Below are 25,156 nucleotides of genomic sequence, written 5' to 3' on the forward strand. Positions count from 1 at the left end.
ACATACCTTTGTGCACATACAAAAATAACATAAGCCGTACAAGTTGGCAGTTCAACACAGGCCCTTGACAACTGCAGCCAAGTACCTCTTGTAGGAAATTTGTGGCTGGGTGCTGCCACAGGCAGGGCTCGATGTCCTTGCCACCCTCAGCTGGAGGGGAGTTGCAGGGGCAAGAAATAGTATGATGTTGGCCAAGAGCGCGTAAAGTGTTAAACTGTGAGAAAGACCAAGCAGTCCAGTTTGGAAGGAGTAGAGCTTACTTTTAAGGGAGAATTAGAATGTAAAGGAAAGATGCTAAAGAATGTGGCCCAAGCTGAGCTCCGAGACACCAAGAGAAGCAGTCAGGTGGGACTGCTCCAGAAAGGCTTCCTGGAGGAGGGGACCTTTGGGTTGCATTTGAGAGGAAGAAACACTTGGATTAGCAAGGGATGGGGAAGAAGGAATAAAATATTTGTAGGACAAGTTGGTGTGGGAAGTGGAAAGGGAGGAGAAACTTGCCTTTTGAATTCAATAGCTGTTAGTTGAGCATCTAAGAGCCAGACTTCCATGATCATATTAAGGATGAACTAAAAACACAGCATCCTTGGACTTCCCTGGTGGTCCAGTGGTTAAGAATCCGCCTGCCGATGCAGGGGATATGGGTTCGATCCCTGGTCCGGGAAGATCCCACATGCTGCAGAGCAAGCCCACAGGCTCTAGGGCTCTGCTCCACAACAAGAGAAGCCATCCCAATGAGAAGCCCATGCACCACAATTAGAGAGTAGCCCCCACTCTCCGCAACTAGAAAAAAGCCCACACGCAGCAACGAAGACTCAGTGCAGTCAAAAATAAAGTAAATAAATAGAGCAGAGAAGATCTGAAAGATAGCATCAACCACCCCAAAGAAACTGACAATTATAAAACAGTATACCTAATAACTGAAGAATAAAAGTTCATTAAAATAAATAAAAATATAGTATCCTCAGGGAGCTTATAGGTCAGTGCTTCATGGAATCATATGGGGCACAAGCAATATGGGAGCTCGGGGTGGGGTCTAGGCCCAGGCTGAGGAGTCAGGGTAAGTTCCTGGGGGCATGAAGCCTGAACTGCCTCGTGAAGGTTGCCGAAGAGTGAGGCAAGTGGTAGGGGAGGGGAGTGTGCAAAGGTGGAGGGCTGGAGTGGGAGGCAGCTCAGTGTGCAGAAACCTCTGGCGTCTGAGGTTTTTAGAAAGTAAAGTGGGCATTGGAGAGAGCAGAAGATGAGGCTAAAGTAAATAGCAGCTGGGTCAGGCAGGACCTAACCTAATTTGAACTTCATCTGAAGTCGCTGGGGAGTCACTAAAGGGTTTTACACAGGGTGGTGTTACCACATTTGTCTTCTGGAAGGATCATTCTAGCAACTGTGTGGAGAACAGATTTAAGGGGAGCAAGCTGGAAGCAGAGGAGCCAATTGGGAGGTTATTGCAATAGTCCTGGGGAGCAAAGACAAAGATTCAACCAAGGGAGTCGGCATGTAGAGGGAAGGATAGGATTGAAACCTATGCCGGAGGAGTGTTCACGGTACCTGTTATGAGCTAAGAGAGAAGAAAATGCCTGAGATGAGTGCCTGGTTTAGATGAGGATGGGGAAATTGCAGGGTCGGTGAGCAGAAGGCCTAAGGAAATGAGGTTGATGATGCCGAGATCACAGCAGTCACTGCTCGCTTGTGACCCAGGGTCGGAGTCCACGGCTTATGTGGACTGAACCGGTCTCAAGCGCTGGTGAATAATTCCTAGAAATCCCTGGATGAAGACCAAGGGCTTGGCGGTTTTTCAGGTTTAAAGCCACAAATTAGTGTCTGGAGGTGGATATTGGGTGGGGGGATTGTCTGTGTGTGTGAATGGCTGGAGAGCCTTTCTAGAACATGCGACCAGTGATTCCTGAGTTTTAAGGACTTCTGCACCGCTGATGTGTTTCTGCACCTCAGGCAGTAGCACTGCCCTCCAAGGCACTGGCAGCCTCCTGGTGAGAACAGAGGGGCAGACCCAGCTCCCTCCATCCCAGGCTTCTGCCAGAGGTCAGGAATGTCAGATAGAGGACTTGGAGGCCCACAGAAATACAGGAGCATATTGCTTATGAAATCTAGGAATCACTTAATCTTGAGAGGCCACTCAGCACTGCAGTACAGAGTGTTCAGTGCTCACGGAATCTTTATGGTGACAGGGAACTGGGGAGGGGCGAGGTGGAGATGGCACCTGATTAGGAGTCTAGAGAGACCAGAGTTTATGTCCTGGCTTTGCTGTTGACTTTGGAGGATTCACTTCACCTCTTCGGGTCTTAGGTTCTTCATCTGTGAAATAAGAGGATTGGATTAGATCAGCTCATATGGGTTTTTTCCAGCTCTAAAATTCTGTGATTCTGAAGAATGCAGTCAGATAACTGCTGCCCATTTGATTCTTCCCTGGGCTCACTGTCTACACTTTTCCAAAATCTTGCCTTTTCTTGCTTCTTGAAAATTCAAGAGCGAGAAGTCCTTCTTCATGTCTGCCCTCCGTTTCTCCTGTTTCAGCACAAACCTTGTTGGGGAGAATGAACATCTTCTCACTGTCGCTCGGAACAAAGGCTCCCTCCTCTCAGCCTTCAGTGTTGGCTAAAGAGTGTCCTCATCTATTCTGATGATGGCAGGCCCTGGCGAGTGGAGAGCAAGGAGCGCGTGGGCAGCCCACGGCAGCTGTGAAGTTCGCTCACACACTAAGTGCCTTCTCGGTCCTTCCACCTCGTGCCTCTGCTTATTCTGTTTTCTCCCCTTCCCGCGGCCGTTCCTGCAGCCAGCGGAGACGTGAGAACCTGACTCTCAGCTCCTCTTTTCAGCTCCGGTCTTCTGCAATCACAGGTGATGAGCTTCTACCATTATTAGTTCATGGCCACTCAACAAATATCCATGGATGACAGAGTTGATGTTAACGAAATGATAACAGTGACTAATATGTTAAAGTATTTACTGTGTGTATACTTTATGCAGGGGCTTCCCCGGTGGATCAGCAGTAAAAAATCTGCCTGTGGTGCAGAAGACGCAGGTTTGATCCCTGGGTCAGGAAGGTCCCCTGGAGGAGGGCATGGCAACCCACTCCAGTATTCTTGCCTAGAGAATCCCAAGGACAGAAAAGCTTGGGGGGCTATAGCCCAAAGGGTCATAAAGAGTCAGAATTGACTGGAGCGACTGAGCATGCACGCCTACCTCATATAATCCTCACAACTGTTGACACTACCAATGAACAAATCATGGCCACACTGAGGCCAACAACTAGGGTGACTGTCACTACACTTCTGCTCATCTCCTCTCTGGAGGACATACCGAGTGGGGGCCGGCTCTCTTCTCCCTCCCTTCTCCTAACTCCTCCTCCTCTCTTGCTTCCTCTTCCCCTGGAGGGGATGCAAGAGTCATTTCCCTAAAATCCACCCTTCAGTGGCTCCCCATGACCAACAGGGTCAGGTTCATTCTCCTTAGAGTGACCTTGGAGGGCTGCCAGGCCATCCCCGCCACCACCACCTCTGCCAGGATTCCCAAAACTGGCTTCACCAGCTGAACACGGTTTCCCTTCCCCTTCCTTAGTTACCACATTCTCCCAACCACTAAGCCCTGTTGATGCTACCTCCTTCATGTGTTCCATGTATTTCAAATGTATTTCAAATCTATTCCGTTTCTCTTTATCCGCTGTCTTGGTTTGACATCCTTATAATTTCCCTCCAGGAGCAGTGCCGCAGCTCCCTGCTGTGCCACCCTCCCCTATGACTGGCGGAGTATTTTATCTAATTCTTCATTTACTCCTCTCAACCACTGTGTTAAAATCCAAAGCCTTGGTCCCGCAGGTAAATCTCCTTATGATCTGGCCCCAGCCTGCCTCCCTTGCCCCATTTCTCTTTCTCTCTGCCTCCCTCCCTCATCAGAACCGCTTGCCAAGGGAACTCCCTGGTGGTCCAGTGGTTAAGACTCCATGTTTCCACTGCAGGGGGCATGGGTTCGATCCCTGGTCAGGGAACTAAGATCCCTCAGTCACGCAGTGTGGTCAAAAGGAAACAAAGGACCACTTGCAGAGATCAGAGTCCACCCACAGCCGTGCCTCTGAGCCCTTGCTCACTTTTACATGCTGCCTGGAGGAAGTCCTCCACCCCCACCCTGGTGCCCTGCTTATCTACTTTTAAGTGAAAGTTGCTCAGTTGTTTCTGACTCTTTGTGGAATTCTCCAGGCCCGGAATACTAGAGTGAGTAGCCTTTCCCTTCTCCAGGGGATCTTCCCAACCCAGGGATCGAACCCAGGTCTCCCACACTGCAGGTGGATTCTTTACCAGCTGAGCCACCAGGGAAGCCATGAATACTGGAGTGGGTAGCCTATCCCTTCTCCAGCAGATCTTCTGGATCTGCTTGTAAACACCTACCGTTTTTCAAATCTTAGTCCAAGTGATATCACCTCTGATAGTATTCCTGATCACCAACCTCCACCCCTCCTCATCCAGTCATGTCCAACTCTGTGACCCCATGGACTGTCAAAGTGTTGGGAGTGGGTTGGGGCTGAGGGTGAGTGAGGGTGAAACCAGGGGCAGACAGCTTCAACTTGACAGAAATTATTCCACAGAAGTTTTCAACAGGATTTCTTACCAACAAGTTGGCCATGGATGCCTATGGAAGCATCATTATCGCTATTATTTAATTTCTGCTTATTCCAAACAGTATGCTGAGTGCTAAGCAGTGCGCCAATGGCCAACCCAGGCCCATGCCAGCAACTCCTCATGACATTTTCTTGCAGTTGTTCTCGAGCCCACTCCTCATCCTCCTACCATCTCAGGGGTTGGAAGTCTTCTTACGGATCTTCTGTCCAACTCCTGCTCTTTGTAGATGAGGATTCGGGGGCCTGGACAGGAGTGCTGGCTCCACCACCATCTCCCTGGTTGTAAACGGCAGAGTTGTAGTTCAAGCCAGGTCTTCTGATTTCCAGCTGATGGCGCTTTTTGCTACTGCCTCTACTAAAACCTGCTCCCACCAAACTGCTGTGAGAGTTCCTCGTCATCTGTCTTCCTCCATTCTGTTCAATTCAATAAATATTTATTTTATTGAATTTCCACTCCTGCAGAGCAGGCTGTGCCAGGGAATATTGATACGAGAGAGAGAGAGAGATGGGGAAGATGAAGTTCCTCGTGCTGACAAGTTTACTGCCTAAACTGTGGGTGGAGGTGGGGAGCAAGAGAGGCGGGTACACAGGGGGAGCTTCCTGCTGCCCCCTTTCCTGGCCCATCCACTGTCCCTGTTTGACCATGATGAAACAATGGCTCTGAGCTGGCACTCAGTGCAACCAAAGCCCCAAGGACTTGCCACCGTGCCATCTGCCTTTCCCTCTGATGAATGAGAAGGAGAGAGCAGGAAGGGGCTGGTAGTCTATTGCTGGCCCACCTGAAGAAGCAGGGAGCTGAGGAACGGACCACACTCAGGGAGGCAAGGGAACGTTCCTGAACTGTGAGAAGCTGACATTTGCTGTCATCCCCAGCAGCCGTTCACAGCGCTGCAGCTCCTCTCGCCTTACCCCCTCAGGCTCTTGTCCACTTCCTTCTGGAAGAAACAACTTAAATTCTTTACGTTTGCAGCCCTAACAGAGCTGCAGGGGTTCCAAGAGAGAGAAACTGGCCAGTCTGGGGGACCTGAAGAGTGGGCAGCTTTGACGAAGGACCGAGGAGGGGGTCTGTGTCAGCAACCTCAGCTCCTCCAACCTCCTAGGCAGGAGCGGCAGCCCGTCCCAGTGCCCTGGCCGTCCAAGCACCGTCTGGGGAATGCCAACACGCCATTAATTTGTGTGCCTTGCAAATACTTTATTGGCATCTCATGGTGTTGAAAGTCATGTAATTATGAGCAGAATTTATATGTCGCCAGGGCTGCCTGGGCACCCTCCCTTCGTCCCCTTCCAGGCACTGCAAATATTGAAGGCTGCCTTAGAAAAGAATCAAACCCACCCGCCATTATATCTTTGCACCCCGTAGATAAGGTTTTAATTGAAAATCGGTTTGTCTGCTCCCCGTGCCTAATGACAAGCTGCGTGCATGGTGAATGGAACACACGGGCAGGAGCCCAGCACCCTCGTGGAAGACCAGGGTGGGTCCTGGGATGGGGGAACGGCAGGCACTTTGACATCTTCTCCCCTCCCACACTCACTTTGGGAGGTCCTCTGTTTTCTTACCGATGAGGAGGTGCTGGTCTTTGCAGGCAGGATTCCCCTCATCCCCCTCCTCCCTCCCCATTTCATGGCCCATGATTCTCCAATAAGGACAGGATGCAGCTCACTGCCTGCTTCCTCCCTTCTGCCTAGGACACACTCCTCCCACCCCCCATCCTGCCCACTCCTTTCCTTCCAGCCCAACTGGGCGAAACACCTCCCTGTTTGTCATCACGGCTCTCTTTTTCACCTCCGGGACTGCCTGGAGGCCTCTCACCCCACCCAGGACCCTCATCCCAAACTCCTCATCGCACTCCTTCCCCCACCTGCCCTGAGCCCTCTTGTTCCATGAAGCCCCTGCAGTGGTGACTTAGGGCCCGTTGTCCTTCTAGATCTGCCCCTGTGTGTCCATGCTGAGTACTTGCCTCATCCATCGGACTGGAGCATCCTCCACCCTCTGTAACTCCTCCTGCACCTGAGGAGGTGCTCAGCATGTCCTGGGGTGAGGGGCTGGGTCACAGGCTCTGCCTTCTGCCAGGGACTCCTGGCAGAGTGGTTGATCTGAAAGGTTGATCGAGTGGGAGAGGGAGGGGTCAGCTTGATTGCCTTGCCTGGGCAGGAGTAGAGTGATTTGAGGCTCCAGGTGGAAGAAGAGCCCCCAGGACCTGCCGGGCATGGGCACCCATGGCCTCGACCCCCCACTGCCCTCTCTTGGCCCCTAGTCACATGTCACTGCTGTCACATTTGGCTCCAACGATCATTCCCCTGCCGGAGAGCAGGAGGAAGAATTCATTTCCCAGCTTCAGCCAGGCGACTGTGAAATATGATTTCTAAAGTGTTAATAATGCATCACGTTTAGATAGCACTTTACATCTTGCAGAACGGCTGGCTGGGCAGGGGGGCTGGCAGCCTGGGCTTGGGGCTGTGGGGCTGGCTGCCGGCTTTCATTTCAGGACCTCTCATCTGGAGCACATGTGTACTCCTTGGGTGCCTTAGTTTTTCTTTCTAAAAGAGTCTTGGCCTTCTTCAAGGGTGTGGAGGTGCCCTCCCCTTGCCACACTCCACCCCCTGCTTCCAGACCTTTTTTTATCATCTCATCAAAAGCCCCCAGCTCTTCTTTCATCAAACCCTGGTTAAATGACTGTTGTGTGCCCGGTCTGGGGATGAAGAGATGTTACAGTCCCCAGGGCTCTTGGGTTGGATGGGATAGAGGTATGAGTCCCCCACCCCCAGCACTGTGGCCTCAAGTGAAGGCAACTGAGGGTTTGACACCCACCCACCCTTCTCTGGATTTTAGGGTTGAGGGAAGTGTGGGGTGCTCTCTGCAGACTGCTTCCAGCTTCCAGAGGAGCCCAGCTAGCTCACCACTATGGACTTGGAGGGGAAACCCTGCCTTGGCTTTGGTGGTCTGCTCAGAGCCAATAAACTTTTAGGGTCCTTGACCTCCTAAGGACTGGAACCGTTCTGAGCTCTCGCACGTCAGCCCCTGTGCCTTTCACATGTGTCTAAATACGCTCATCTTTTCATTCCTTTCCAGGGTATTTCATAGACCTCGAATATTCCCCTCTATCTATGTCACTAAACCCTTTTGTCCCTATCACTGCAAGGGCTTGAGAAATCTCTCCATTTCCCAGCCCACATCCATAGCCACTGCTTCCAGGAAGCCTTCCTAGAATGATCCGAGGAAAAGAGAAGGCATATAATTGTTATGATGGGTTACCCCAAGTTCCCCTGTGGCTCCCACCTAAAAGGTAGCTGCCCTTGACACACTGGAGTCCCAGGGTACTGCCCTCTCTGTCGCAGTTGGCCCTGGAAAAATATACGGAGATTCTATTTTTATAAAATCATATTTACTTTTTTGAGACCTGGATCTCTCATTTCAGGGAGTCCTGCCCAGCCACCAGCTGTCTTTGCAGCCTCTTTGGACCTGTGTCCTCATCTGAAAAATGAGGGGAGGATGGTCACCAGGGCTTTCTCTTAACAGTGTCTTTGAGGACACTCCTACTTCAAACAATTCCTTAGTGAATTATTAGGTAAAGAGAAGGAGCCCTTTGATAAGTGTGTAATTGCCTTCTAGCTGTTTGACTTCAGAAATTAAGCTGAGGGCTGTGTTTTCCTGGAAGGGGCTTGCCTGTGCTCTGCAGTGACTTTACAGACCGCTGCTGTCCTCAGCCCTGGCTGTGACCCATGGGTCTGGCCCGGAGTGGAAGCTCCCAGAGGGCCAGGCCTGGGGCTCTGTGACTCTGTTTGCACTTCACCCTGCACCATTGGCTGGATGCTAACTCAAAGCTCTGTGTGGCCGGGGATGAGGAGAATGCTTCTCCTCGCCCTCAGCCCTTGCGACTCCTCTCACTTCCCAGGAAGACAATTCCTCACAAAGTTTTCCCAACGGGTTGTGCTGCCGCTGCTGTTGAGCTGACACCATAGCTGACGAGTTATTAAAAATCCTTCATTATTATTCTGTACCATTGCTCTCCCTCCTCCCTGCCTGCCCTGCCCCAGGCTTCCAAGGCCCATGGCTGTCACTGAGAAATGCCTGGAGGCCCCAGCTGAGCAGAGCCAGGCTTTCCCACTCCCTCCCTCAAAGTGCCCCCTACAGAGGCGGCAGCTGGCCGGAGGCACTGAGTCTCACCCAGGGCCGGGGATTCTCGTACCGGGGTTCCAGACCTGGCTTTCGGCAGAGCCCAGGGAGCTGGTGCAGGAGTTTCAGTGCTCAGAGGTCTTTCTGTCAAGAAGTGGTTGGAGACGGATCTCCCAGGAATCTTGGTTAGGAAGACCTCTCAGAGGTGTGCACGTCCCAGACGACATCAGGGACTGACGCTTCATCCCCTGGGAGAGTGACAGGCTAACTCCATCATCCCACTCGCTGAGCTGGGGGTCCAAACCCAGCTCATCCGTCATACATCCCAATAGATTTGGCTGCAGCAAGAACAGAACGGAGTACTCAGCTCCTCTCCCAGGCACTGTGACGACGGGTCCTGAGAGATGGAGAAAGCCTTGCTCCTTGGAGGAAGGATAGCCCAGAGGGAGCTGTTCCTTGTTCCAGAGTCAGGGGGCCAATAGGCAAAGTCTCTGGAGCATCCTGGTACCCTCCCAGCACCTTCCCTGCTGCGGGGCTTCAGGGACACCTTATGAAGTCTTCCTGTTCCCTGTGTCCTGGCAAGTGACCCCAGGGTTGGAGCTGTGAGCAGGAGATAGATGTCGGGTTTCTGCTTCCTGACCTGGAGCCCATTCACTTATTCTGTCATATTTCTCTCTGCTCACGCTGCCTCTTCAGCTCTGACTCACTCTTCCTGGGGTCTCAAGCATTAGGCTCCTTTGCCCTGAACCTCATGGTTGTGTTCCATCCCGCTTTCTAGGACCCTGGGCAGAAAGTTCCGGGCAGAGAAGAAAATATCCACGATTAGCCTGCGTCTTCAGCGCTACCTTCCCACCTTGTTTTGGCCTCCAGGTGGAGTTGTTGTCTTCTATTTGTCTCTACTCTTGATTGCCCAGATGAATTTGAACCACCTACCCAGAGGTGTGGAGGGAGAAAAAAAAGAAAGCAGATTATAGTTAATGAAGTGAAACCGTAGTTAAGAATGTGGCCTTTAGGACTGTGGTAGGAAGAGAGTGAGGGCTGGGGCCTAGAGTTGACCAGTGCACAGCAGGGCGTTGGGGTAGGCAGGAGGGGTCAGGCTTGAAGCAGGGGTGACTGTTAAGGGTGGGGGTTAAGATTTGGTTTCTGTGTTCCTATATTCAATAAACATCTATTGATCACTCCTGCTAACCAGACCCTGAGGTCTTCTAAATGCTCACGTTCTAGTTCAGATTTGGGGTTAGAATGATTGTTAGGATAGGTTCAGATTGGTATGGATGTTTGGGTTGAAGCTGGGTTAGGGGTTCCTGCTTGAGGTTAGTGTGGAAGGAGGAATCAGGAGGGTTGATGTGTAATTGTACAGGTCGGTGTGGGGCGTCCTCCAAGACTCTGCTCCTTGATTCCCCCCTCCCACTGCTTACCCGAGCCTGTCTCTGCTGTCTAAGGCATCCTGGACTTACTGGAATCCGTTTAATGACAGCAACCATCTGCTCCCCCTCCTGGCGATCAGCCCCTTCCTCCTTCCTCTTCTGCACCTCCCTCCGCCTCTCCTGGCAGGTGTCCTGCATCCTGCCTTCCTGGGGGCAGTGGCCTGATACTCCTGTCCCCGCGCTGCTCATGCCCTGGGCATCTCCGTCCTTTGCCCCTCCTTCTCCATCTCCCCGCCATACGCGCCCACCCACCTCCTTTCCCCTGCACACTGCCACCTAGCTCAGGCTCTCTCACTTCTGTGGGCGCACGTTTGGGACCCTCTGTCTCCAGTGGGGTTCTCCTGGTCCTCTGGCCTCCCCTCGTTTCCCCTCTTACCCTGAAGCAATATTTCCTCACAACTTCCCTCCCCGCTTCTCTTTTGATCCATTTTCTAGGGTCCTGTCAGAAGTCCCCTGCAGCTCTGATTTCAGCCTGCCCTTCCTTCTCCGTAGGTTACTTTCAGAGAATCTCCCACCGCATCCCTCCAACTCACTGCCTCTTGGGCTGGAGAAATTTCTTTTCATCTCCCCTCATCAGCTGGGAGCAAGTGATTTTGTTCAGGAAAGTTATTTCCATGGGATGCAAGGGGCTGAGGAATGCTGGAGTGGGGGGCCTGGGGTCCAGAAGTTACCCTTCCTCCCTTGTTTCATTCCAAGGTGAAATAGGGTGACTCCAGGGCATCCTTTTCCTCCCTCTGTTAGCCCCACACTAAGATCTAGGGGGTGGCTGGATGAAATGCCAGGGTCTCAGGCGTGGCTTAGGAAGGAAGTTCCAGAATTATCTGAGTCAAGGTCACACCACTCCCATCCCCACCTCAGAGAAGCTGCATATAAGCTGCTGAGAGCCAGGTTTCCAGAGGCTTTTATCTATTCCCCATCATCCTCCTTGTCTTTTTCTTGTTCTTGGAGCTCTCCTGTGCTCCCATGAGAACCTTCTCCCACCCCACCCTTCCATCCTTCCTTCCCAGAGCTGTGAGCTTGATTGACTCTGATACCGGGGCAAGGCATAAGCCACTCGTTGGAATGCACGGCACCCTGTCCCCCCTCACAGGGAGATAATCGAGGAGGAATATTGGCTCGTCCAGGAAACGAGGTGCTAAATTTGTTGTGAGATTGGTGTCACAAGCAATCAAAGGGCGCCTCTCCCCATCGAGGGCTTGGCAGCTAAATGAGAAATCATTAGGTTATTGCAGAGACCGGGGACAACAGAGGTGGAGGAAGGAGAGGACTCCCCCACTTCCAACTCTCCATTTCTCTGGGGGGCAACACAGGGAGATCAAAAAGGGAAGGAAAGAATCAGAGATGCAGAGAGAAAGCGTGAAGGGAGGGGCAGGCTGATTTCTCCAGGGTCTCTCCTGTACCTGAATGGATGTCTATGCATGTTCCTGGCTTCTCCTCTGGCATCTGGGCTGTCCTGAGGCTGACACAGAACACAGCACAGAGAGACAAGTGAGCAGGGTTGGGTGTCTCCGGGTCAGTGAAATTCTTGGAGAAATTTTGTGGCAGAAAAGCTGAAAAGGGCATGAGCATGTGGGAGAAGCTGATGAAGGCACAGGCCAGAGGGGCTGGTTTGGAAGGGATGAGAGAGGAAAAGCAATACTTTCTTCATAACCCTCTGGGAAGACTGCCTGGAGAATAGGAATTTGAAAGATTTGTAGCAGACTCTGACTGGGAGCAGGTGTAGGCCTGCTAGGAGATGTTGGGGTGGCTGAGGATGCAGGGTGCTGTCCCCTTTCTGCTGAATTCCTGCCTCCCTCATGGAAATAAGACCAAAGAGCTGCTTTGGCTTTCACATGCTTTGGGGAACAGTCACCAGTGTTCATGGCCTAGAAGAGAAGATCTCTCCATGGACTCTTGCCTTGGACTCCCAGCTGGTCCCCAGCACCAGGTCTTACCATCAATATTCTGTAAACTTGCAACAGTAGTTAGATGAATGATTTGGTTTTCCTGGGTTTCTCTGTTCTTGGGGCATTTGTGTTTCATTTGGCAGGCAAATTGAGTCAGGCAGAACAAGAAAGATCAGGAACAGACAGAGAGACCAGTGCTCATCAACACTGAAGACCTACCTGTGGGTGCTCCCTCCCCTATGCCGGCTGCTGCAATTGAATACCACCATATTGAGACCCTGCTCCTCCAGCTGTTAATTACAGAGCCTCCACTGCTGGGCTCCCTCAGCTCCCCGCAGCAAATTAACATTCCGTGCCCCTTGCACGTGTAGAATGAACCAAGTTAGATGGATCGATTGAGCTGCTGGTCGGAGCTGCTTTTACTTTATGCAGGATTGATCCAGATGACCCCAACTTGGGGCCTCGAGAAGTGCCTTTGCGGGAAATCTTTTTAATGGAGATTAATTGGAAAAGCCCCGAATGTCCCAGTTATAGGCAGAAAGTGCCCCATTCTCCATTTGGGTGGCTGCGTACCAACACTTGTATGTAGATGTTCACTAACACACACAAGCTCACTGGACACATGGATGCAAACAAGGACACACCAAGCGCGGTCTCACACACTCCATCCACCTTCAAACAGCCACCTTGGTCCTTTGGACCCTTCTAACCCCATCCCCAAATCTTACCAGGTGGACACAGGGTGAGTCTGTGCAGCCTGGATCAGCCCCAACTTCTACTTCTGTCTTCCTGAATCTGGACCTCTTTCTATGTCATGCCCTCAGTCTTTCTCAACGGCCTAGAAGCTTCTGGAGGGTAGAGGCAGGAATGCCCAGAAGGAGAAACTGTTTAATTTTTAAAGAGATATGACCTTGGTTCTGATTTCTTTATCTGCTCAAATTCCCGCCACTTCCAACTGCTTGCTGGTCTTTTAAGTCTCCATGACTTGGCTCATGCTGTTCCTTTTGTCTGGAATGCCCTTCCCCCAGCACTCTGGCTGTTGAAATCCATCTTGTGCTCAAGACTCAAAGCAGTTCTCATCAGTAAATGAGTTTACTGGATACCTACCGTGTGCCAAGCGAGGTCTACAGTGTTTGGCCAGAACGATGTGGAAAGGACTGAGAAGAAACACGGGGTAACAAGACAGGGGTCTCAGCCCAAGGGCAGACCGGGGTGGAAGTCAGACGTGGGAAACATTCATTGGTGTAATGCTCTTTCCTTGACATCACTCCATCGGGACCCTCATCATGCCATCTTGCCCGGATATTCGAGTAGAAGCTAGGTGGGGGCAGGAACAGGTCTGTCTTGTTCACTTTGCATCTCAGGGCCCAGGGCAGTGCCTGGTTGGTAGTAGACGCTCCTAAAATGCTTGTTACAGGAATGAATGAATGTCAAATTGAGCTGACATCCTCTGGGTGCAGGTGCTTTATCCATTAATTCAGATAATCATATGATAAACATTTATGGAGCACCTATTGTGTGCAAAGCACATTCTGGGACAAACACAACTAACATCATATCTGTCACCTCAAGGAGTTTGCAATCTCTTCATGTGAAAAAGGAGCGAGAATAAAATACAATATAGTTAGTTACAGAATAAACCGCAGGTCTCAAACTACATGAAACATTGAAGTTTTATGGTTAATTGCCACGGGACCAAAGTCTTACTTAATCCTTGACTGCCAGCCTAGATGCTTTTCTTGAACTCTTCCCGCCACCACCCCACCCCGCCTCAGATGGCTCTGTTCAGAATTCCTTCTTTTAAAGTTCAGTTCTGCAAACCATTTCAGTCCACCTTGATTGAACTGTTACAAATTGATTATTTGATAGGTGTGTGTCCAAAGTAGGATATGAGGTGTGTGAACAGAATCATGAAGAACCAGAATTGAAAGGGATCTTAAATATTATCCAGAGCCCTCTGGAGCACTGCTGTCTGTAGTCATCCACCCTTATCTTGAATACTTCTAGTGACAAGGAGCTCACTGCCAAGTGCTACTAGAAAGTTCTTATGTGAATAAAAAAAATCTGCTCCCCTGGGCGCCACAGTCATTAATGTCCATTCTAGGGGTTTGTAAGGAAGGCTCAGTGATGGAGCCTGGGGATGCGCCTTCGTTATGGGTGTGACGCATGTCTGCCAAGGCAGCCTTTCTCAGAGGCACTAGTGCGCAGGCGGAGCCAAGGTCAAGGCCACTCCTCAGAGCCCCATGCCTTCCCAGGTTCGTTGCTCACCTGGCTCTGAGAGTCAGGTAGTCCATCTGGAAGTGCTGGAGAATCTGCAGAGTCCCTGTGCTGAAGGGTTCCTGACTCTGGGAGGCAATTAAGGTCTAACACCTGGATCTGACCTGCTACTATTTCTCTTTCTTTTTATTCTTTAATTTTGAGGTAGGTGGAGTATGAGTTGATGCAAAAATGTAACAAAGCTCGTTAAACAGCAGTGGAGACATGTCCGTAGGACCTCCTGTAAGGTCTCTGTGCTGTGCTTAGTCACCAGTCATGTCCAACAGAGCAACCCCCTGTAGCTTGTCTGTCCATAGGCATTCTCCAGGCAGGAATACTGGAGAGGGTTGCCATGCCCTCCTCCAGGGGATCTTCCCTACCCAGGGATCGAACCCAGGTCTCCCGCATTGCAGGCAGATTCTTTACCATCTGAGCCACTAGGGAAGCCCATGAATACTGGAGTGGGTAGCCTATCCCTTCTCCAGGAGATCTTCCCAACCCAGGGATCGAACTGGGACTCAGAAGACCCATATTTCCTTCTGGCTCCTGATTAAAGAGGAGAATGCCCTCCTTTGTGCTGCCCCAGCCCTCACGTTTCTGGATTTCTCAGATTTAAGGCTGTTTATTCTGGCAACTTGTTGGCTCAGACGGTAAAGAATCTCCCTGCGATGCAGGAGACCTGGGTTTGATCCCTGGGTCAGGAAGATCCCCTAAAGAACGGCATTCTAGTATTCTTGTTTGGAGAGTCCGATGGACAGAGGAACCTGGCACGCCACAGTCCATGGTGGTCACAATCCATGCGGGCCGCAAAGTCGGACACGACTGAATGACTAACACTTTCACTTTCATTCTGGCGACTGTTCCTAAAAGTGCCGGGAGACTTCTATGGAGACGGTCTGGGGACCAGCCTGCATTTCTTCCTGGGCTTCAAGCCTGCCCGGGGGCCTCAGGGGTACAATTCTCGCTACTCTCAGATTGTATTCTGAAGCCATTTTCATAACACGGTAACTAAGAATGTTAAAGCAAGCTGAGGGAGCTTTCAGAGCGGAGATTGTAGGGGCCCCTGTGCCTCCCTGCCTGAGGGGGAGCCAGAGGGCAGCGGTTCACAGTGGGAGGAGGGAATGGGGTCAGACCCCAGGATGGACTGCCTGTTTCCCCGGGGTTGGTAGGTGTCTGACAGGTGACACACTGGCTTCCCTCCTGGGCACACTGCTGCCCAGGGCGAGGATGCACTAGCCCCCTGGGGGCTCCTATGGGAGGGGGGTGAGGGGGAGCAGTGACTTGGGCCCCCTTCCGTTTGTGGGTAGACACCAGGGCCGTCCATGGGCTGCCTCGGGAATTACCTCAGATCCAGGCACCTCATCCTCTCCTCCTCCCCACTTGGCTAATCCTTTCCAAAATCCCTTCCATTTCTCAAGGATTTCACTCCTTTACTTTGACCTAAATGCTCAAGACCTTCCGATGAGGCCCAAGGGTGGTAATCCGCCCCAGATCTCCCCGCCCATCTGCCTGCACAGCCCCCGGGGCCTCTGCTGCCCCCGCCCCTGCTCCGATTTCCTATCTCCATCCCCGTTCCTCTCCCAGATGGTCAGTTACACCTTTCCTGACTCTCACTCCCCACTTACAAATGACGTCTTCCCAGCTTCTCCGGTTTCTCCCTTGCTGCTTCCCCAACTTCTTTTAGGGAAGGCAGGGTGCCCAGGTAAAGATTGCTGACCACCCCGCATCTTGCCCCCATCACCATCGCAGGGTGAGGAGGTTTGGGGCTGCACCCTGACCCTGGGGAGAGGAGCCCTCTGTAACTTGGAGGCTGCCACCAGAAGTTTGGGGGGCATGCTTCCCCCAAATACCTTTCTCCTTTTACCGAGCCCAAGCTTCTTCACAATAAAGGTTCTGAGCTGGTGACTAAGGCCCTTTCCAGTGCCAGCCTTCAGATCCTCTTTCTAAACTGACGTTCTCTTTCTGTGTTTGGTCTCTTTGTCCTGTCCTCCGTCCCTTCTCTGACTTTGTGACTGTCCCCTTCTCCTTCCCCCTCTCTCCCTGCCTTTTGCTGTCTTTCTGCTTACTCTCCGTCTTCTCTCTTGCCGGCCACCTGCCTCCTCTCTCCTGCACTGCCCTTCCCTCGCCCACTGAAGACGGATTGAAATTCAGCTTCTCAGCAGACCATCCACCACCCCTGCCACCCTCCCCACTTGCTCCTCCCGCCTGTCATACCTGCTCCAGCCAACCCCACTTGGGCTTGCAACGCTGTTGTCCTTCCCATAGAACATTCTCAGGGTCCCCTGCCAGGGCGCATTTGCATAAAGTTGTCAGATCAGGTCTGGCCCAGGTGCCTCAGGCTGGCAGGGCAGAGGGGGCTGGACGGCCAAATGCAGCAGGGTGGGGGGAGTGTTCCCAGCCGCACCTGCCCGTCTTTCAGTTCAGGAGCTCGACATTCTTGTGAGTGGGTCTGGGCTGGCAGGTCACTTTGGAGACCCAGGACTGCCTGCCCTCTTATCCTCTCTTTTTTTTTTCCCACCATGAACCTCCTGGAAGGGAACTCTTGATGGGGAGCTCCTTACAGGGAAAACAAAGACTGACCTTTCTCAGCTACTGTCTTAATGTCAAAAACTTGCAGCCTTCTTTCCACACGCCTGCTGGAAGGAAAGGCCAGGATGGCCCCAGGTGTGCCAGCTCTCTCACAGTCTGGAGCACTGGGTTGAGTCCTTAGAAATGTCAGCAAGGTCCACCTGAGGCCCCAGAAGAGCAGGGGATGCAGTAGAATCTTAGAACCTCAGAGCCAGAGAGGTCCTTCAGAGCCTAGAACTTTACCTGTTTCCCGTTACAAAGAGCTGAGACCCAGAGAAGTGAAGTGACCCCTCCTCCCCACCCCGCAAAGTCGTGCTGCTGGGTGGGGTGGGGTCAAGACTGGGAAGCCCCTGCCTCCTGACTTCTGGCCCATTGTACTCCAACCCTCCTGGCAGGCAGTGCTGGGCCAGTTCCCCTGGCCTCTTTCAAGGTTCTGTTCTTGCCTCTTGCTGGGACTAACACGCTGGCCAGACCAATAAACTCCTGTGTCCTGTCACCATGAATACCAGCCCTGCGGCCAGTTTCTCTGGTCTGTTTAATGCAAGGAAACCAGGCCAGATTGTGGCCACTTGTAAAAGCCTATCTGGTCCCTGGAAAGATTCCCCTTCAGCTGTCCCTATCAAGCCCCAGCCTTGGAGACAGACTTCAGGGTGGCTTGGCCAAGCTGATGGAAGGGAGGGAAGAGAAACTGGTTCTTCTGCCTCTGGCTTTGACCTTGTGGGATGAGAAAGGACCAAACATGGGAAGAGGGTGAAGTTGGAGTCGAGGCATCTGTTCCTCAGGCCCGTGCTGCCCACTGGGTCTTTTTCAGTTCAAATTGTGAAGTGCAGGCACAGTACTTTGGTATGGTAAATGCTGGTGGGCAGCAGGGTCGGGGCTTAATAGTCTTTGAATGCTTGGTAACTTGTCATGGGGCATCCATCTGATGTCAGCATCACCAGACCTCTGCTCACAGCCAAGCCCGAGATTACCTGCTGGAAGCAAGTCAGTGCAGCTTTCTGACCCCTGACCCCTGACTTGTTCAAGAAGGGGTTTACAGTCACTGGGTCACATCACATTTGGACACTTGGATTCTAGGCTGGGCCCTGTATAAAGCAGAGTCTTCAGACCCACACCCCTCATGCCAGTCAGCTAGATGGCGAGGTACTTCCCTCCTGGCAGCTTCTGTTCCAAGGGTCCTGGATCTGCTTCTGTCTCTGCCTCTGTGGCTCCGCTGTGGGGCAGCCAGGATCTCTGTCTTTTCTCCTGTGCTCCATGTCTTTGCCCCGCCAGCGCTTGCTCTTGCTTGCATTTTCTCTCTCTGCAACCCCCCTTTCCTCCCTTCTCCCCGCTGCCTTCTCTCCTCTATCAAAAGTGCAAATCTCTCTTTCTTCTCTCCTCTCCCTTTTGCTGGCCTAGCCCAGAGAATTGGCAATCCTCTTTTCTCCATGAGAGAATCCAACCAAGGGGAGGGGCCCTCTCTGGCTGTTGTATTTTTCATAGAGCGGGAGAGGGGGTGGCTGGGGAGGGGTGAGAGCCTGAGGGAGGGTGCGAGAGCAAAGCTGTGAGGGCAGAGAGGGAGGGAGGGAGGGTGGCAGGAGGAAGAGTGGAGTGTGGAGAGATTTAGTTCCATCTGAAAGCTGTCGGTGCGAATCAAAGGCTTCCCTTTGAACCAGCAGCGATCTGGAGTGGTGAGCATGGGGACTGCTCCGGCCCAGGGGGTTCATTACTGCTTGTTTGATAAATCCGGGGAGACAGGGCTTGGCCTCCGCCACCCCCATCTCCTGCAGCCCAGCTTCCTTGGCGGCTCCTGTGCTTGGCCCTACTCCTCTGGTTCCCAGCTGGCCTGGCAGGCAAGGCTCCGGGAACATGACCACCAAGGTCCATGTGCCAAGACACGGGTGCAGAAAGGCGCCCATGCAGTCCACTTGAATGCAGAGGTGCAAGAGGGTGTGTGTGTGTTTGTGTGTGTGTGGGGGGGCACCAGTGAACATATGTACTTGTATGTACATGCGTGCACAAGAAGTACACAACTGTGTCTGAGAATCTGTCAGCATTTCCAGCCTCTCTATGGTAGATGTAGAGGTCATTGCCTAGTTTTCAGTCAAAAATGGGATTCAGGGACTTCCCTGGTGATCCAGTGGCTAAGACTCCGAGCTCCCAGTGCAGGGGGCCTGGGCTCGGTCCCTGGTCAGGGAACTAGATCTCACATGCCGCAACTAAGACCCAGCGCAGACAAATGATTTTTTTTTTCCAATGGGATGCTCCAGTGATTCAGACTCCTCGCTCCCAAGGCAGGGGGCACACAGTTAGAGCCTTGGTCAGGCAACCGAGATCTCACATGCCACATGGGGTGGCCAAAAAAAAATTTTTTTTTAAGGGATGGCATCTCACTGTCTTCACCAGGCCTTTGTGGAAGCCTGGTCCCCAGTCCCAGGAACACACCCAGTGGGAGCAAATGTGTTCACACACAGAGGTAGGGACAGGTGGCCTCTTCTGTGCTGTGCGGAGGGAGAGGGAGGTGGAGAGCCAGCTGGGCTGGGCAGCAGTGTCACCCCAGGACGCTCAGGGTTGGGAAGGAGAGGGGGCGTGGTGCTGAGAGCCAGCAGAGGGTGTCCTAGAGAGGGGGCCCTGCCAAGGGGAGGTGGAGAGGCCCCAGTCTGCACAGTGGCCAGGGTCTGAGCTGAGAGGCCCAAGATGGTGAGAGACCAGGCTGGAGAGACGGCGTCCCAGGGGAGCCGGCTGCCCGGCCCCTCACTGTGCTTACTGGCCCAGACTCAGCAGCTGTGTGCCTGGAAGGAAGTTGCTCATCTCTCTGAACCTTGCGCCCTTGTTAGGGCTAATAACGGCACCTACCATATCGAGTTGTCGTGTGCATTGAGTAAACTAGTCTCAGTGTGGTGCCTGGTACAGTGCCTGGCACGTCATAAGCAGGGGCTGTATGAGCCCTACGGCTCCTACTGCGGGGTGTCGGTGGCTTAACGGATGGCGTTTTGTGATCGACTGAAACCTCCAGATGCTGGCTTTGGACCCACTCTCTGTTCATGTAGGAACACTTACACCAAGCCTGCTCTGATGGATGGTGGCAGCACGTGGGGCAAAGCCTGAGTGGTTACAGAGTACAGCCCAGATCTGAGGAGGGGGGGTTGCCTTCCGGGAGGTAAACACAGTTAAGATGCAGGTCTGAGTGTAGAGTGGAGATCAGAATAGGACATGAGTGCAGGGGTCGGGGGCACCAGAATTTCTCTGGGGTGGTTGTGGTGGGTGGGCGCGGGGGTGGCACGAGTCCCATACATTCAGGAAGTGCTTCTTGGATAATCTTACGGCACAGCGTGGCACCAAGAGCAGGGCGTGTGTGTGTTAGTCATTCAGTCTTGTCCAACGGTTTGCAATCCCAGGGACTGCAGCCCACCAGACTCCTCTGTCCATGGAATTCTCCAGGCAAGAGTACTGGAGTAGGTTGCCATTCTCTTCTCCAGGGGGTCTTCCTGACCCTAGGATTGAACCAGGGTCTGCGCACTGCAGGCAGATTCTTTACCATCTGAGCCACCAGGGAAGCCCCAGGGAGTATACTGCCTAAAAGTCCGTCTCTGCCGCTTCCTTCTTTCCCTTTACTGTGACATGGAGACCGTAACCACCACTGTGTCCTGGATTACAATGCCGGGAGCAGTGTCTCTGAGGCGTGTGCAGTGGCTCCCAGTACATAGTCAGCATCTCCTAACTGGGAGTTAGCATTACTAAGGAACGTTGCTAGGTCTGAAGGCACAAGAAGGGAAAATTGAAGCATCTCTGTTCTCCGGGGGCTCCCAGGAGAGAGGGAGAGGCAGAAACGCACAAACATGAGTAACTTTTAATCCAAAGCAGGCTGTGATAAGTGCTAAAACGAGGAGCTCAAACAATGGGGAGGAAGAATAGGGGAGGAACCACCCCAAGATGAAGGCCAGAGGTGCTCTGGGCTCTGGGGAAGGGTGGTGAGGCCCAGGGTTAACTCAGAAGGAAGAGGGCTGGGGGGACCAGGGAGGAGCCCAGAGGCCTCTGCCCTGCGGCACCCCTGTCTTGCTCTTCTCATTTCTCCCCAAGGTCCCTCTGTGCTCCCCTTGGCCTCCCCACACTGATCAGCTCTTCACCTGCCTGCAATCCCTGCCTGAGCCTCCTTGGAATCTGCTGTCCTAGTGACAATACTGGGGAGGGGGCACCTGGAGTCTGAGATGCCAGCCTCCCGGCAACATGTCTTTTAGAACCCGCCTGGAGATGAGGCCCTGGCCCCCCCGTGACCACACTCACCATCGCCTCCCTGCCCTGCTGTCCTTGTTTTTCTCTGCGTCCCCATCTGCCCGCCACCCTCAGCCTGCCTGCTCTCCTGCCTTGGCCTGGGTTTCTGTGGCTCCCTGGGTCTTTGTGTCACTAGATCTTTGCTGGTGCTTGTCTCTCTGTGTCTCTGCCCTGGGCCCGCGTCTTCTTGTTTCCTGGGCTCTTTCCAACCGAGATCTCCTCTTCCTCTTCCCTTCCTGCTTCTCCTCCATTCTCCTTTCCCTCTCCCTCTGCCGGGTGGGGGTCACTCTTTGTCTCTGCTTCCCAGCCGCGCCCCTGCCAGGCTCCCTGTTGGTCTGAGTGTGTGAGCTCCCGTGCACCCGTGTGCAGCACACTTCTCTGCCTGCCTTCACGATGGCTGCTTGAGAGCTCACCAACATCTGCCAGTGTCTGAAGACAGGGAAACAGTAGGCTGAAAGCAGAAGGGAATTCACTTAGACACACACGTGGGGCTTTGCACTTGCCCCAGACTGGAGCTTCCAGGCAGGAGAGGCGGCTTATTCGACGGCACTGCTTTTGCTTTCGAGGCTGGTCTGTTGTCAGCGTTCTGTTTGTGTTCAGGCCCTCCTTGATTCCCCTCCCACCTGGCCCCCCATCCCAGGTCAAACCATTCCCCTGCGTTTCTAATATCTCCTGGAAGTAGCCTGTAGATGTGGGGGTGGGGCCGGCATTTCACCCCCCACGCCCACTCCCACTGCCAGTGCAGACTCCGTTCTGTGTCACATGTCACAGCCGGTGGAAGACCCAGGCCACCAGGACTTCCGAGGCAGGTGTGTGTTCTCTGATATGTGTGTATGCTTGTGAGGCCGCTGGTACCTGTTCTTGGTGCCTTCTTGACATATACCCAGTACCTCCTTTTCGGTTGTAAAGCGACCTCTGCCCTTCCTACTGTGCCTGTCTGAAGCCTGTATCTCTCTGCCCACTTTCTAGGCTTTTTTTCTCAGCAGTCCCCATATCCCCTCTTCACTAACCCCCATCATTGCACCAGAACCTTCCAGAGTTCTGTTCCCCTCCCCGTCCCAGCTCTGCTCCACCTACTCTGCTTCAGGGAGCCCCCCAGGCCTGCCCCCGGCACTCTTACTCCTCTGCCTGCAGGGAGAACCCTGCCCTGCCCTCCCACTCTCCTGCCCTGCCTGCTTTTGCTGCAGTCCTTGAGCCTGACCAGGAGAACGGGGTATCTGCCTCCTTCCCTGATGGGGTTGCATGGGCAGGACTGTTTATTCAGGCATTTGGTCATTCTCACTCCATCAATCAACAGACTTACTCACAACACCTTTGTGTGCCTGTCAGTCAGGCCCTGTGCTGGGTGATGGGGCGGATGCTCTGAGTGACACAGTCCAGACGCAAGGAGTTCTCCCTGGGCAGGGCAGGGGTAGGTAGTGCAGCATGGACTCACCCACTAGCAGAGGTGGGAAGTGGGTACAGAGGACTCTGAGGCCATTCGGGCAAGCAGGGAGGACTTCACAGGGGAGGTGATTATTCGAATTCCAAGGGAAGGAGAGGGAGCAGTGTTCTGCCCAGGAAAGGACTGTATAAGGACCTGGAGACAAGGACAGAAGCCTGGGGTGTGCAAAGAAGAGTGAGTGGGCCTTGGCTGTGGCGCAGCAGGCTTAGGGCTTTCTCCTAATCATGATCCAGGTCGGGACAACCCACGGGCATCTGGACTGTGGCTTAGATACTGTCTTGGCTGCAGAGGCTGTTTGGGGGTCAGCAAACATCGCCTGTCACTTTTGCAGGCTCAGGATCCACAGGACCTCTCCATTGAGTTAAACTCCTGAGACCCTTTGTTTCTCCTCCTCTCTGGACTCTCTTGGGAGTCATTGCTTCCATCCCCCTGTCTCCAGACTAAATTGCTTCAACCAAGCCTACGCCAAGAGGGGACTGTATTTCAAAGACCCCAGAATGACAGATGTCGTCTTTGTCATGTCACTGCTCAGGTCTCCATCCGTCCCTCTGATTGTCTAACTGCCCGGGATAAATAAGCTCATAGCTGCCATTCCGAGAGCACACGCCAGGGAATGTACCAGGCAAATCATCCACCTCTTCCCATTTAACTCTCCAGCAGTCCGAGGTAGGTGTCATCGTCCCCCAGTTTACCAGTAAAGAGAATGAGGCTCAGGATAACTTGGCCACAGTCACGCTGGTAGGAAGTGTGTGGCAGACGCACTACGCAAACCTAAGTGTTTCCTAAACCTCTACTCTTCAAAGGGACTTTGCAGTCCTTGTGCCCGACTTGTCACTGTATAGGTGAGCACGTGGAGGAGGCCGGGAAGGGGCAGTGACAAGGCCAAGGTCACATCACTCCCTCTGGCGAGACGCCCACCCATCTCTGACTCGCACTCCCAGGGCCTCCCGCCTCCATCCTGCTGCCTCCTTGACCTACCAGTGGACAAGGAACCAGCTTCTCACTGTCCTCAGGAGACTTCAACAGGAGACCAGGGTGTCCAGGCCCCATGCAGCAAAGCTGTGAATATAAATTCCATCTCTGAGCCAGGGTGCACAGGCCACTCTACTCACGAGCCCTTGACTTGGGCTTCAGGGGCCGTGGGAAGGAGAAACACGAGTGTGGAGAATTTGCAGCCTGTAGCTGCACTAGAGAAATGCGCAATGATATGAATAAATTTGAATAATAATGAGGGCAATGCCGGAATTAATAATACCGGCTGCTCACCTGACCCACCTCTCCCCCAGGATCTCAGCACCTGCCACCCTAATCCCAGGAAATATGGGTGAGCCTTTTCCTTTCCCCTTAGAAGACACAGATGGGATGTCAGATCAGGAGAGTTGGGGAGCTGCTGTTTCTAACTTACTGACACCCTGCAGACCCAAAACACTGGATTTGCACACTTAACCAAGAGAGGCTGCCTGGTCGTCATAAATCAGATGCTGGCCATCAGTCCACTTCTAGCTCTGCCCCTTTCTCACTTGGTCTCCTTGAGAGGCAACAACCAGTGTGGATGTCACATGTCCCGGGAGATTCAGAGAGAAGAGACAGCCTGGGCCTTGGCCTTGCGGAGAGGTTCCCATTCTAATGGAAGTGTGGGCAAAGACAGGTAGGGCAAAGACTGCCACCCACAGCTGCCCTCTGCCTCCAAACAAAAGCATGGACGTAGGCTCTGAGAGCTTGGGAGAGGAAATTCCATGGATAGAGCTGTGACAGCAGGGCTGAAAGGTGGGACAAGCTGTGTTTGCCCAGGGAACTAAAAGATCAATCTAGGAGGTCTTCCTGGAAGAAGCAGGAAGGTGAGGCAGTTTTGGAAAGCTGAGAAATGGAGCTGGAGGAGGAAAAAGAAGAAGGGAGGGATGAGAAGATGAGAGTCCTGTTCCTGGTGAATAAGAGGGAGGTCTTGGAATGGGCGGGGGACCATTCTTTTGCTTACTCATAGGAGTGATGGAGGATCAGAGAGATTTTGGAAAGCTGGGTTAGGAAAGAGTTGGATCTGGGGATTGTGGTCTCTAAAAGACTTGGAAGCTGGGGAGGGAAAGAAGGGGGAGGAGTCCCCAGAGTTCTGGGGGAAAACTGATTTGGGTTACCGAGTGTGACAGATTGGGGACATGCGTGGGAAGCCCCAGACCTCTCCCTGTGCTGTCCCGCAGCCCTTCCATCTCCTGGGGCCCAGCGCGGGAAGTTGACAGTCACAGTGCAGTGCCCAGGACTACCCACCACCAGGCCGACCAGCGGTGGCTGGAGTGGGTGGGTGGGAGCAGTGCGGGGGGCAGGGGGGAGAAGAAACCCGAAATCCAATTCCCTGCTCCATTTAGGCTCCGCAATTAAAGGCAATTACTCTGCAGTTCTCTAATCAAATGCTCCCGGCCGAGCTGCCAGCCGGGCAGCCATGTGTAGCTCCGGCAGCCAGAGGGAGAGTGGAACAAACTCACGTGGCCCTGTCAGCTCCCACGGGGCGGGAGGCTGGGCGTGTGCTGTAGTGTCCATCGTGTGTGTGCACGCTTGCCTGCAGAGCTCGGGGGCGATGGGGTGAGCACAGGGGAA

The 25,156-nt window shown here is 53.1% G+C and overlaps 1 protein-coding gene across 2 annotated transcripts in view; it reads left to right on the forward strand.

The window, feature by feature from the left end:
* Nucleotides 1-25,156, forward strand: part of KIRREL1 (kirre like nephrin family adhesion molecule 1) — a 104,554-nt gene that overhangs the window by 55,200 nt on the left and 24,198 nt on the right. The gene's annotated exons all lie outside the window — the stretch shown is intronic.

The sequence above is a fragment of the Moschus berezovskii genome, chromosome 4 (assembly GCF_049115385.1).
Source record: "Moschus berezovskii isolate FMDL1 chromosome 4, NW_MosBer_1.0, whole genome shotgun sequence".
Lineage (NCBI taxonomy): Eukaryota > Metazoa > Chordata > Mammalia > Artiodactyla > Moschidae > Moschus > Moschus berezovskii.